Here is a 12,512-nt window from a genome sequence, read left to right on the forward strand (position 1 = left end):
GGAAGAGGGGAGGGAGCCCAGCAGGAGCAGAAAGAGTGGAAGAGACTGAGCTCATGGGGACAAAACTGGTGAGCGGGGAGCTGGGTTGGCCAAGGCGGAGGAGGAGGAGTTGTGGGAGGCAGCACTTCTTGGTCTGGCTAGGGTTTCTACAGATGAGAAATACAGTACAACTTTAAAAAATATAATTTTTTATAGAGGGGAGAGGGGCTCCTGTAACCCTGTATTTCACACTGGAGGATGCAAGAGGGCAGTGCTGGGGCACTGGTTGCATGAGCTTCAAACTGGAGTTTCATAATGGAAAGTGAGGTGCAAAAATGACATTACAGAGCTGTAATGTCATTCCCTTCAGTGCCGTGTGCTCCAGCCCTTCCCTTGCCTCGATTCACCTCTGTGTAAAAGAGTCCCAGCCAAGCAGAGTCATGCTGAATAAACACAGTTGCACCTTTGAGCAAGTTTTCATGTTATGGTATTGGAAACTGTGGGCAAGAAGGCAAGGGAGCAAGTGCTGGAGCCAGGGGCCAGAGAGAGGAGATGGCCTTCTAGTTAAGGTAACTACTTGGAAGTTCAGGGTTTATTTTTAGGCTTCGCTGTAAACTTACTCCGTGGGCATGACACAGGATCCATGTTTCACTTCCCGATTGCTCAAATCAGTCTAAATTGTCCTTCCCTTTTCTGTCTTACTTCTTTCAACGGAAAACCTACAGTTACAGAGAGTAGCTGTAGTTTGCTTTTTGTATGAGCAAAGACAGACACAGAGATCTTGGTTTTGTCTGCGTTTTCTGGAGAATGCTGTAGTGAGTGCTGCTATTAGGACAACAGGGAGAAAGTCCTCATCTCCTAAGAGGAGCTGGGCTGTAGTTGGGATTTTCATCAAGGTTTTGGTTCCTAGTGCTCCACTTCAGTTTGGGTTTGGGTATCTTGGCTGTTGGATCTGTCTCCATGCCTCCGCCAAACACCTCTGCAAACACAGCCTGTGCCGGCAGAGCACACATGGGTTGCCAGCAAGTTTCCTTAGGGCAAGCGTGGTGGGTGCAATATTTGTGTCCCTCTGTGAGGATGGGTGCAGCGACCTTCCCCAGCACCCATCGTGCTGGTGGCACCGAAGCAGGGTCTGGGAGGGTGACTGTTCGGGAGGTTTCTAGTGCAATGGTAGGTGCAGAAAGGAGGCTTGCAGGGATCTGCTCTAATGTAACCCAACAAATAATGTGTCTATCCTAGAAATTGGTATCAAGGGCAGGGTAGAAGTGACTGAGAGACTCGTTTTCTAACTTGGCATCTCTCTACTAATCAATTATTTGACGAGTCCCCACCTGCCTGCCTCGCTGGGGGTTGCTGTGAAGCTTAATTGACTTTGTGTCTATAATGCACCTGGCAAGCTCAGAGGAAAGGCGTTGTTCCTTGCTGTTACTAACACTCTTGTTGGATGAATCCTGTTGCAAAACCCAGGCAGGCTCCAGAGCTCTGCCTCACGTAGGCATGTGGGTGGCAGCAAACAGCAGCTTGGTTTCGGGCTCTTACTTAGAAGAGGAAATACTTTTGTGTTATTGATTTGATGCATAAATAAGGGGACATTTGTATATGTCTGTGGAAAAGTTGGCTGTCCCTGTCCCCGATCACAGCGTTTGCCAAAGTGTCCGGCAAAAAGAAGCAGCCTCGTATTTCAAAACCCAGGTGAGCAAGTGATGGGGAGGAACCAAATCAGGATAATCCCTTTTTATTCCACCAGGGAGCATAACTCTAATGACTTTGATGCTAAACACTTCTCCAGGTCAACATTCACCCTTCTATGCTTAACTAACTGCCAGTTAGTAATTCACTTGGGACAACCAGCTTTCAAACCCATAGTTGTTCAGGCAAGTACAGATATGGCAAATAATCAGGAACTAAAATGTATCTGCAGTCCTACAAGCGACTACATCTCATCCTACATTTAAAACTCAAAACCTACCCTAAGCACCACCACAAATCCTATTGCCTTTCCTTGGTTTGAGCAGTTACTGAATATGTAGTAACTCCAGTAAAGTCATCCCATTCCAGACATCTTTGATTTGAAGAAACTTTTGGGAATATGGTCCCTATTCACTTACTATGAAGAAAATGGTTTTAAGCTTTTAATATTTTAAGGTGATTTTCTTATGCCTTTCTGAGATGAACTTGTGTGCTTATAAGGAGCATGCCATACCATTACGTGGTTAAATCTAGATTATCACTGCTCGATAGCTGCCTCTTTACTGGATCTGGCCCCTCGCCCTGAAACAAGACTGACCACTTGCCCAGGGCACCAAAGGTCTGGCTCACAAGGAAAACACAGCTGGTTTCTAGTTTTGAGCAAAGATAAAGATACTGATGGCTTCAGATGACTGACCTCCACCACTTTCAGGTTTCCAGATCTTTACACCATCTTTGCCCACTTGGTTTAAACTGACATGGGTTCTCCCCAGCTCCAAGCGCTGGTTCACCCCTGAAATGCAGCCGAGGGCTGAGATCAGAAAATGGGGATCGGCTAACTCTCTGTAGCTGGGCAGAAGGGGAGAGGGAAGCCTGAGCCTAGCAGGAACATTACAGGCTGTGGCCGGCGATGACCACTCATCTCCAGGTTGGTTCACCTGTGTAAGTCGCTGCCCCAGGCTGACTGATCCTTCACCCACCCAAGGAGGTGGATTACTGTTGACCGTTCTGCACAGACCCACGTGTGTGAGCACCATGGAGGTTGCTGACCCTCACAGGGCCAAGATGTGAGATCCCTTTTGTTAAAAACGCACAGAAGCTGCTTGTGATTTCCAGTAATATTCCGTAGAGATTTTTTTTTTTTTTTTGAGGAAGGGAAGAGGCATCAGGTCCTCACTTGTGGTGCACATGGCAGAGCTTTAATGGGACAGACTGTAAAGGGCTCAGTTACTGGCTGAGCTCTTGTGAAGGGTGGTGACCAAGGGAACAGGATTTATAATCCTGTTACTGGTCTCCTAAATCCTCCTGACTCTTTAGAGAATGGCTGTGGGCAGTGCTGTGATGGATCTCAACCGGGCTCGGGCTGGGAGCCCGCTGCGGCACAGCTGCGGGAGCACGTGCGGTGTTGTTTCAGTGACTTCAGTCCTTGCACTCACAAGTGAGAGACAGGCAAATAAACCCAAGCCTGACTTGAGCGTTGCAGCTGGTTTTCTGTAGAGCATGATGATCATCTGGAAAAGCCCTGGTGAACCCAGGCCCAGAAAACTACCGTGGCACCAAGTCCCCCTGTACCACCTGGCAACATGGAGGTCATGGTCCCATGTTCATCCACCAGCTTTTATTTTAGATTTTGGTGTTTAAGCTCACCAAGAAGCACAGCAAAGGTGGTGCTGTGGGAGAGAAGCTTGTTAAAAGACTATAAAATGTGGAAATATCTTGGAGTGCGGGCAGATAGTGCCTTTCCACGGTGCAGCTGAGTTCAACTCTTGGATTAAGCCAATGGTTTCTTCCCAGATGACACCAAACCCAAACCATGAGTCAGGCTTTGCAAAGTACAACAGCACTCTGCTGAGGTTTGCACTGTATAGTTTTGCACTGTACAGTGCAGTGCATTAAGGGTTGCATCATATGGTGCTGCAGCACACAGCACACATAGGAGCAGGGATATTATAAACAGGTCCTACCCCAGAGGCTGGAGAGCCACACCTCAACGTTTCAGCAGAAAGCTATCACTTTGGGTGCAAACACTTCATTCTGCAGATTCCCTGGTTTTCCCACAACCCTTCCTCCCCGAGGGAAATAGCAGCCTATTTGCATATTAAACAAGATGCTGGATGATGAGCTATTGAGAGGTTTTCTCATGATGTCAGAGCCCTTCTGAGCATTTCCAGTGGTCGCCCCTGGGGATGGCTGGCTGCTGACGCAGGGTTGGGGAAAGCCCTCAGCTTCGCTGGGCTGTGCAGGGCTGAGGATCTATTTCATCCATGGCATTAGGATCCTGGCAGCACCACTCGGGTGTGTGGGCAGCCCATCCTGACAGAGCCTGCTTGCCCAGCAGGAACAATGGCCACTTACCCACATTTTTAGCTGGTGACTTGCAAATGTGCTTCATGTTTATGAGATGATAAAACCTAACCACAGCCTGGATGAACATGCCATGCTAAAGCTCAGCTCATCCCCCTCTGACGGCATTTCCTGGACGCTACCTTGACTTGGTGCTATCGTGAAAGCTTTCTTCCTCTTCTACAGAGTGGTTGAGGTGCGAAGGGACCTCTGGAGGTCATCTGGTCCAACCCCTCTGCTCAAGCAGGGTCACCCAGAGATGGTTGCCCAGGACCATGTCCAGGTGGCTTTTGAGCATCTCCAAGGACGGCGACTCCACAACCTCCCTGGGCAACCTGTGCCAGTGCTCGGTCACCATTGCTGTAAAAAAAGTGTTTCCTGATGTTCAGGTGGAGCCTCCTGTGTTTCTGATTGTGACCCTTGCCTCTTGTTCTCTCACTGGGCACCACTGAAAAGAGCCTAGATCCGTCCTCTTTGCACATTCCTTCAGGTATTTCTAGACACTGATGAGATCCCCGAGAGCTTTCTTTCCTCCAGGCTGAACAGTCGCAGCTCCCTCAGCCTCTCCTCATACTCAGGTGCTGCAGTCCCTTCATCGTCTCCATGACCCTTCATTGGACTCTGTTTGGTATGCCCATGTCTCTCTTATACTGGGGAGCCCAGTACAAAAACACAGAGCCCAGAACACAGTGCTCCAGCTGGCTTGAGCGGCCTCGGGATGCTACAGACACCATCCAGCTAGCATGGCCCAAGGCAATGGATCACATCCATCGCCATACCCCCTCTCCCACCAGACTGACCCTGTAGGCCTTAGGGCCCAACGGACCTGGGAGGAAAAGGTGGGAAGAACACAGGGAAAAAGGGGGAGAAAGCAGCATGGGTGGGGATAACGATGCCAGGCGCATTGTTAATAATACTTAGGCTCTTCCTGTCATTCTCATGTCTTTATTTTCCGGGAGAGCTGGGGTTTGGGTACTGAGCAGAGCCTTCTGGTCCCCGTGGGGGTCGGCGTGTGGCCCTGCCGCTGGGCCGGCCCTCCTGTCGCCAGCTGCCGGGGCCACCTTCTAGCATCACTGGCAGGGTGGCTTCTTGGCGGGTGCGGCAGAGTCCTCGGAGCTGCTGCTAGCCTTCCTCTTCAGAGGGCTCCGGGGCCCCCGACACGAGCAGCCCCTGCCCTGGCTGGGAGCAGAGGCACCTGGTGCAGCCTCCCCCGGCTCCTTGTGCAGCTCTTCTTGCACCCCTGGGATGGGAGTGGGGACGGAAGGGGGGCAGCCGGCACCCCCGCGAAGAGCAGCGGTCGAGGTGCCCAGGAGTTCGGCTGCATCGGCTGCGGCAGCGCTGCTGGAGGGGGCTGGTGCAGGCGCAGGAGTCCCCCCTGGGGAGGCAGCGGGGCTGCTGCTGGCCATGGGGCTGCGCTCCCGAACCCCTGGGGAGGCAGCGGGGATGCTGCTGGCCATGGGGCTGCGCTCCCGAACCCCTGGGGAGGCAGCGGGGATGCTGCTGGCCATGGGGCTGCGCTCCCGAACCCCTGGGGAGGCAGCGGGGATGCTGCTGGCCATGGGGCTGCGCTCCCGAACCCCTGGGGAGGCAGCCCAGCTCCTGCTGCTGGTCACAAGGCAGCCCTCCCCTCTCCTTTGGAAGCCAGCGGAGCTGGTTGTGGCCATGAGGTTGCCCTCCCATCTCTCTTGATAGGCAGCCCAGCCCGTGCTGGCCACAGGGCTGCGCTCCCGCCACCTCATGAAGACGGCGCAGTGGGTGATGCCCCCGCGGCTGTCCTCCAAACCCCCGGCAGCACGGCAGGCGTCATGGAGCAGGCGCTGTTGGGCTTCCCTCCCGCACTCTCGTGCTGTGAACTCAATGAGTCCTTGCACGAACACTGTCGTGCGGCCTCCGAGGTCGGCCTGCAGCGACTCGACCAGGCGGTCTTCATGCAGACCCAAGACAGGCAGGGCATTCAGGATCATGTGTTCCAGCACGAGCGCCTGGGAACGCTCTTCCTGAAAGATGCGCCCCAGCTCCTGACGCAGCCAGGGCCGCAGGAGCTGGAGGAGATCTGGGTGATGCCTGAAAAGCTCTCCCCAGCCGCTGCGGTGAAGGCCGCCCACGACCCACGGATCCGCATTCCATGCTTGGTGCAGCCTGGATGCTCTTGGCGCTGCCAGTCCCCCGTTTTGGGCGCTGCCCAGCGCTGCCGCAGGTGCTCTTACGGGGTACTCTTCAAATTCATCCCCCCGCAGCGAGTGCCGGATGGAAGTCACCCTCCTCTTGCAGAGGGGGCACTCGGGCTTGATCTCTGCCCACCGCCGGATACAGCTGAAACAGAAGCGGTGGAGGCACGGCACGGTACAGGCTGCGTTGTCCCAGGCGTCAAGGCATATCGGGCAGCGGTCCTCCGAGGCCGTGGCCATGCTCGGCACGCGCTGCGGTGGGCTGGGGAGAGCTGGTGGGGATGGACTCCTCCTCCTCCTCTCCGACACTGCAGCGGCGGGAGTCCCGTCCCGCTAGAAGAGGAAAAGAGGCCACGGTCATTGGCTGGCCCGGGGAGGGCTGGAAGAGAAGCCCAGGTCCCTCAAGAAGGAAACCCGCCCAGCCGCCCAGCGTGAAGCTTCCCCACACAGCTCACCTCTGCTGCGGCGAGCGTGCCTCCTGGGTGCCCCGGCTGCCTGAACCAGGCAGGGCTGGGGAAACACCTGCAGTGGCTCCGGGGATGGGCACTGAGAGCTGCACTTCCCAGGGCACAAGTCCGGCACCGAGCCAAAGGCTTGCTCCGCACTCCAAGCCTCGCCAAAACGTTCAGCTGGAGTGAAGGCACGAGCCGGCTGGGAGAGGCTGGGCGCCGGAATATAAGCAGCGAGGGCCGTGACGCCACAATGCGTGGCTGCGGGGTGTCACAGTCCATCGCTGGGGGGTGTCACCATGGGCCATCCTCACCCGCGGCGCTCGCCCCAGCAGCCCTGCGGCCCCGGCACACGCCTCGGGGCTTACCGCAATGCCTCTGCCCGCTCCATCCCCCGCACCTTCTGTCGTGGGCTCGGCATCGGTGCTTCAAGCCAGCCACCGAGGCCTTGGCCGTGCCTCCCCAGGGCCCCGTCCGTTCGCCCTGCCCTGAGGTGGCACACGTCTCCAGGCACACACAGCCAGAGGGCTCCTGGGGAGCCCAGCACAAGAAGGAGCCCAGAACACAGCGCTCTGGTGTGGCCTCACCACTGCTGAGTCACCTGGAGGATCACCTGCCTTGACCCACTGGCAATACTTTGCCACATGCGGCCCAGCGTACCATTACACTTCTGGGTGGCAAGGGCACGTTGCCAGCTCGCGTTCAACTTGGTGTCCACCGGGACCCCCGAGTCCTATTCTGCAAAGCTACTTTCCAGACGCTTGGCCCCCAGCATGTCCTGGTTCATGGAGCTGGTCCTGCCCAGGTGCAGGACTTTGCACTTGCTCTTGTTGAACCGTGTGAGGTTCCTGTCAGCCCATTTCTCCAGCCTGTCCAGGTCCTTCTGGATGGCAGCACGACCCTCTGGTGTATCAGCCACACATCCCAGTTTGGTATCGTCAGCAAAAATTGCTGAGAGGACACTCTGCCCCGTCATCCAGATCGTTAATGAAGATGATAAACGACTGGACCCAGGATTCCCAGGGCTGACTCCTGGGGTACAGAAGTAGTCACTGGCCTCCAACTAGACTTCGTGCCACTGATCACCACCCTTCGGGTTCAACCATTCAGCCGTTTTTCAATCCACCTTACCCTCTGCTCATCCAGCCCCAACAGCTCATCCAACAGCTCAAAGCCCAGGAGCTAGGACTCCAAATCACTAAATCAGCTTTAAAATGATGGAGGGGATCAGCTGCATTTTCAAGTTTGTCTCTGCACCCAAAATAGCTGGAAAATGGACTTAGGAAAATCCACAGGTTGGTCTTCAAAGGTGACTTGCAGGGAGCCAGAGGCTGGAAATTGAAATGCCGTGTCCCTTGAGACCTGCAAACCAGGAGCTTTGTAGTTGCTTTTCCTGCTTTGAACACAAACAAAAGCAGCTTTAAAAGCTTCTGTCCTGGTGAGAGGACTCTCTCAAGAGTGCCAGCACCTCGGGGCTGCTTGTTGATGGAGGCTCATGCAAAATAAATGTTTGCAAGAGGGATTTGTGTGAAAAGGTGCCTTTGAATGTTCCAGGCACCAGTTTTGGTTAAGAAAAAACTTTCACTGAAACCTGCCCCACCGGCCCCTGTTCAGCCGCACGCAGGGCTGGCTCATGGCACCCGCTGGGGTCAATCCCACCAAAACTAGCACAAAACCAACCCAAGTCCACTTCTGCTGGGAAAGGAACGATCACTGGCTGCCTTGCACCTCACTTTCTTTCTAGAAGATGACAACGTTTATTCGCTCTCTATTACCAGATGCAGCTGCACCCTGTGAACCCGCTCGGGTCCAGGTCGGGGCTGGTGTGTGCCAGTCGTCAGTGTGGTCCTGCGGGGAGCAGCATCACCCCGACATGCACCGAGCACGCGATGGCTGGTCCACACCGATGGCCTTCCCCGGCACCTCGCTGCCCCAAGGCAGGTACCAGCCTTTCCAAGCCCAGCCCAGCTAAAAATGATTAGCCAAAGAAAATCAGTGCCAGCCACCATCACGAGATTGGCACAACGCTCCCGAGCAGCGGCATGGGGAAGCCCTGGGGCACCGTCACGGGGCAGAGATGTGCTGCTTCTTGCCTGCACCAAGGAGCAGCTGAGGGCATCCCTTGCCCAAGCCCAGCGCTGCAACGTGATCCCCGCTCGGGCACCCGCACGGCTGGAGAAAACACAGGTCATGCCTGTGGAAAGGGAAAACAGAGGATCAACAGCAGCCGTGTTTGTACCTGGAGGGAGTCAGTTGTCTGCCTAAGAAGAAAATAACAAAGAAATGTATTTTTGCAACCACACCAAGGAGCTGGAGGGGAGCGAAGGCAAGCGGGCACCGTGCAGCTCCAGGGGCTCTTTTTAGTGCCGGCTGCCCCGCAGAGCTCACCTGGCTGGGGGGAATCCAGCTCAGAGAGGAGGAGAGGCATGAAACACCACCATGGCCCCAGCGCCTCCTCCAGCTGACTGCAAGGCCTCATCATGCCGTGCCTCAGTTTCCCTCCCTGCCCTCCTCTGCTGAAGATTGTCACCCAGAGGATGGAGAGCTGGAGGAGGGATTTCTCCCTCTGCTTAGGAAAGCTTCAGGGTTGGGGGTCCTGATCCCATCCCAGGCCATTCCCCACTCCCAAGGGCTGCATCCAACTTTTCCCCCTTGCTGCTGCTGGGGAAGGTGTGGCTGTGGGATGGAGGGTGATCATCCCCTGCAGCTGGAGGTGGGAGGTGCTGCCCGAGGGCACTAAGCCCCAGGGGAGGGACCGGCCCTGGCCAGCCCAAGGATCCTGCCTGGGGCTGGGCAGGGCTGCGGGACCCTCGCTGTGAGCACCAGGACCTGCCTGCTAAGGGCCAAACACGGAGTTATTTTGGCTTCTGTAGAGGTGGGTGCCCGTGGGGTGGGTCACAGGGGGTGCCCGTGGGGCAGCTGGGGCTCAGCCAGCAGTACCCCAGGGGACTGGCACTGTCCCTCCCAGCCCCAGCATGGGTGTCCCAGCGCTGGTTCCAGGTGGTGGCTGAGCTGCCCAGGGCCACCCAGCACAGCCTGCAGTAAGGTGCTGGTTCCTGACCTCCAGCCTCCCTTATTTTTCTAGGTCCACTCCCAGGTGGAGGCTGGTGAGGCCACCAGGGATGGAAAGTGGATGGTGCACGGACCAAGAGGAGGGTCCCCATCCAGCGCTCACCTTCCCCCACTGGTCTCGCAGGATTTGGAGCACCCTGGCAGTGGTCCCCTCTAAACCTGGTGGGCCCAGGCTTGGTGGCAGATATCGATGGCCATGGGGTGTCCTTTCCTCAGTAGGATGCCACGGGCAGTATTGCTCTGGCCAATGTGGGGATGACATTTCTGGGTGGAGATCCCACCAGTGGCAATGCCACAGCCTGCAAGTTCCATGTTACAGTGTGTTTTCCCAACCTCTCCCAGCAGGAGACTGTGGGCTGCACAGGCTCTGCTGGGGCAGGGGCTGTTTTGTTCCCACCTTCCCTCCGTCCCCGCTCCCTCCTGCCCAGAGCTGGGTCAGATGTGAGCAGACACGTCCAGCCGGCTGCAAGGGATGGGCGGCTGCACACCCCTGCCCGGGGCACTGCCAGGAACAGGTTTCTGCCCTGCCTGGTTGGGATGGGTGATGCAAACCCCACTGTGGGTGGTGGTGGGGCCATGAGCCTCCCCTGGCTCTGGGTGAGCACCCCCGGGGGGTCCCCCCGGGCAGGCACAGGGCTGTGGGCCTCGCTCCGGACTGGGGCTCATCATGTTTTGGTGTTTGGGGGGGGGGGTTGGGTGGACGCCCAAGGGGTGAGAATGACCACTGCTGTGGGATGGGGAACATTGCCCTTCCTTGAGCTGCCCTGGCTCCTGCATCCATCCCTGTGGGCCACCTTCCTCTTCCTCCTGCCTGGCCCCTGGGGGGCTGAAGCAGGTCTGGAGCTGCACACGGGGCTGTCCTCAGTGATATATATATATATATATATATATATATATATGATGGCGAACAAACCCTGGTGAAACTGGAGAGCTGGTGAACAAACCTGGTGAAACTGGAGAGCTGGTGAACAAACCTGGTGAAACTGGAGAGCTACTGGAGACAGTCCAGCAAAGGACCACAAAGATGATTCAGAGGGACCTGGACATGCTGGAGAAGTGGGCCCATGGGAACCTCAGGAGGTTCAACAAGGCCAAGTGCAAGGTCCTGCACCTGGGTCGGGGCAACCCCCGGTACCAATACAGGTTGGGGGATGAAGGGATTGAGAGCAGCCCTGCGGAGAAGGACTTGGGGGTACTGGTGGATGAAAAACCGGACATGAGCTGGCAATGTGTGCTCGCAGCTCAGAAAGCCAACCATATCCTGGGCTGCATCAAAAGAAGCGTGGCCAGCAGGTCGAGGCAGGTGATTCTGCCCCTCTACTTTGCTCTCATGAGACCCCACCTGGAGTACTGCATCCAGCTTCGGAGTCCTCAGCGCAGGAAAGACATGGGCCTGTTGGAGAGGGTCCAGAGGAGGCCATGAAAATGATGAGAGGGCTGGAATACCTCTCCTATGAGGAAAGTCTGAGAGAGTTGGGGTTGTTCAGCCTGGAGAAGAGAAGGCTCCGGGGAGACCTTATTGCGGCCTTTCAATACTTAAAGGGGGCTGATAAGAAAGATGGGGACAGACTTTTTAACACGGCCTGTAGCAATAGGACAAGGGGTAACGGTTTTAAACTGAAAGAGGGTAGATTCAGACTAGGTAGAAGGAAGGCATTTTTTACGATGAGGATGGTGAAACCCTGGCCCAGGTTGCCCAGAGAGGTGGTAGGTGCCCCACCCCTGGAAACATTCAAGGTCAGGTTGGACGGGGCTCTGAGCAACCTGATCCAGTTGAAGATGTCCCTGCTCATTGCAGGGGGGTTGGACTAGATGACCTTTAAAGGTCCCTTCCAACCCAAACCATTCTATGAAATGAGGAGCTGTGTCCTTCCCACCCGGCCACAGGTAAGACCGGAGGTAGGGGATGCTGGAGACGCCGTAGCTCTGGGTGTCTCCCTGTCCACAAGCCAAGTGGGACACGGCTCTGCCGGCTGGGGTTGCTTCTGGGCAGGGCTGATCCCCACAGAGCCGCTGGCCGGGGAGGAGAGGGCCAGCTGGGAGATCCCATTTACCCCGGTGTTATAATTACGCCTGCTCCGCACAGCGCTCAGTCGCGTGCCAGGATGGGGCCGTGGCTTTCCCTCTCTGCGCGTTCAGTCTTGGGTTGAGGCGGGAGGGTTCAGTCCAGGGTGCTTTCTTAAAGCAGCGTGGAGGGAGAGGGGAAAGGCTGGGCCTCGGGGTGCCTTCCACATCCTTCCCACCAACTGTCTCTGGGCCGGATCCTGCATCAGCACTATCCTGCTCCCCGGATGCTGGCGGTCCCTGGGCAGCTGGAGCTGTTTAAAAATAGTAACAGATAACAAACCACTAGGGTTCTTGGGGCAGCTTGTGCCAGCTGGTTGCTGCTGATCACGCTGGCAGCAGTGTCTGGCAGCCCAGGTTGATTGGCACCATGCCTCAGTTTCCCCCTCCATGCCAAAGCCACCTTGTGCAGGGGGTTGTCCACCGGCTGCAATGCCACAGGGCCCCTCTCCTGCTCTCGCTCGTTAGTCCTGTTCTGCATGTGTTACCAGTGGAAACCCTTTGCTGGGCTGCAGTTGCTGCACCGAGTCGTTCTGGCATCGCCAGTGTCACACAGGGGCTTGTGTGCTGGCTCCGAAGCCCTTCTCCCACAAAGCCCTGTTGGGGTGACTCTCTGGGCATTGCCAAAGTGTCCCAAGCTACCACTGTGCTGTGGATAAAATGGGGCTGGAGGGGAATCTTGCACGTCTGTGATGCTGTTTTGGCCAAGAAACTTGCCCCCCAGTTCCCAAGCCCTCCCAATGATGCC

This window comes from Gavia stellata, chromosome 24 (assembly GCF_030936135.1).
Source record: "Gavia stellata isolate bGavSte3 chromosome 24, bGavSte3.hap2, whole genome shotgun sequence".
Classification (NCBI taxonomy): Eukaryota; Metazoa; Chordata; class Aves; order Gaviiformes; family Gaviidae; genus Gavia; species Gavia stellata.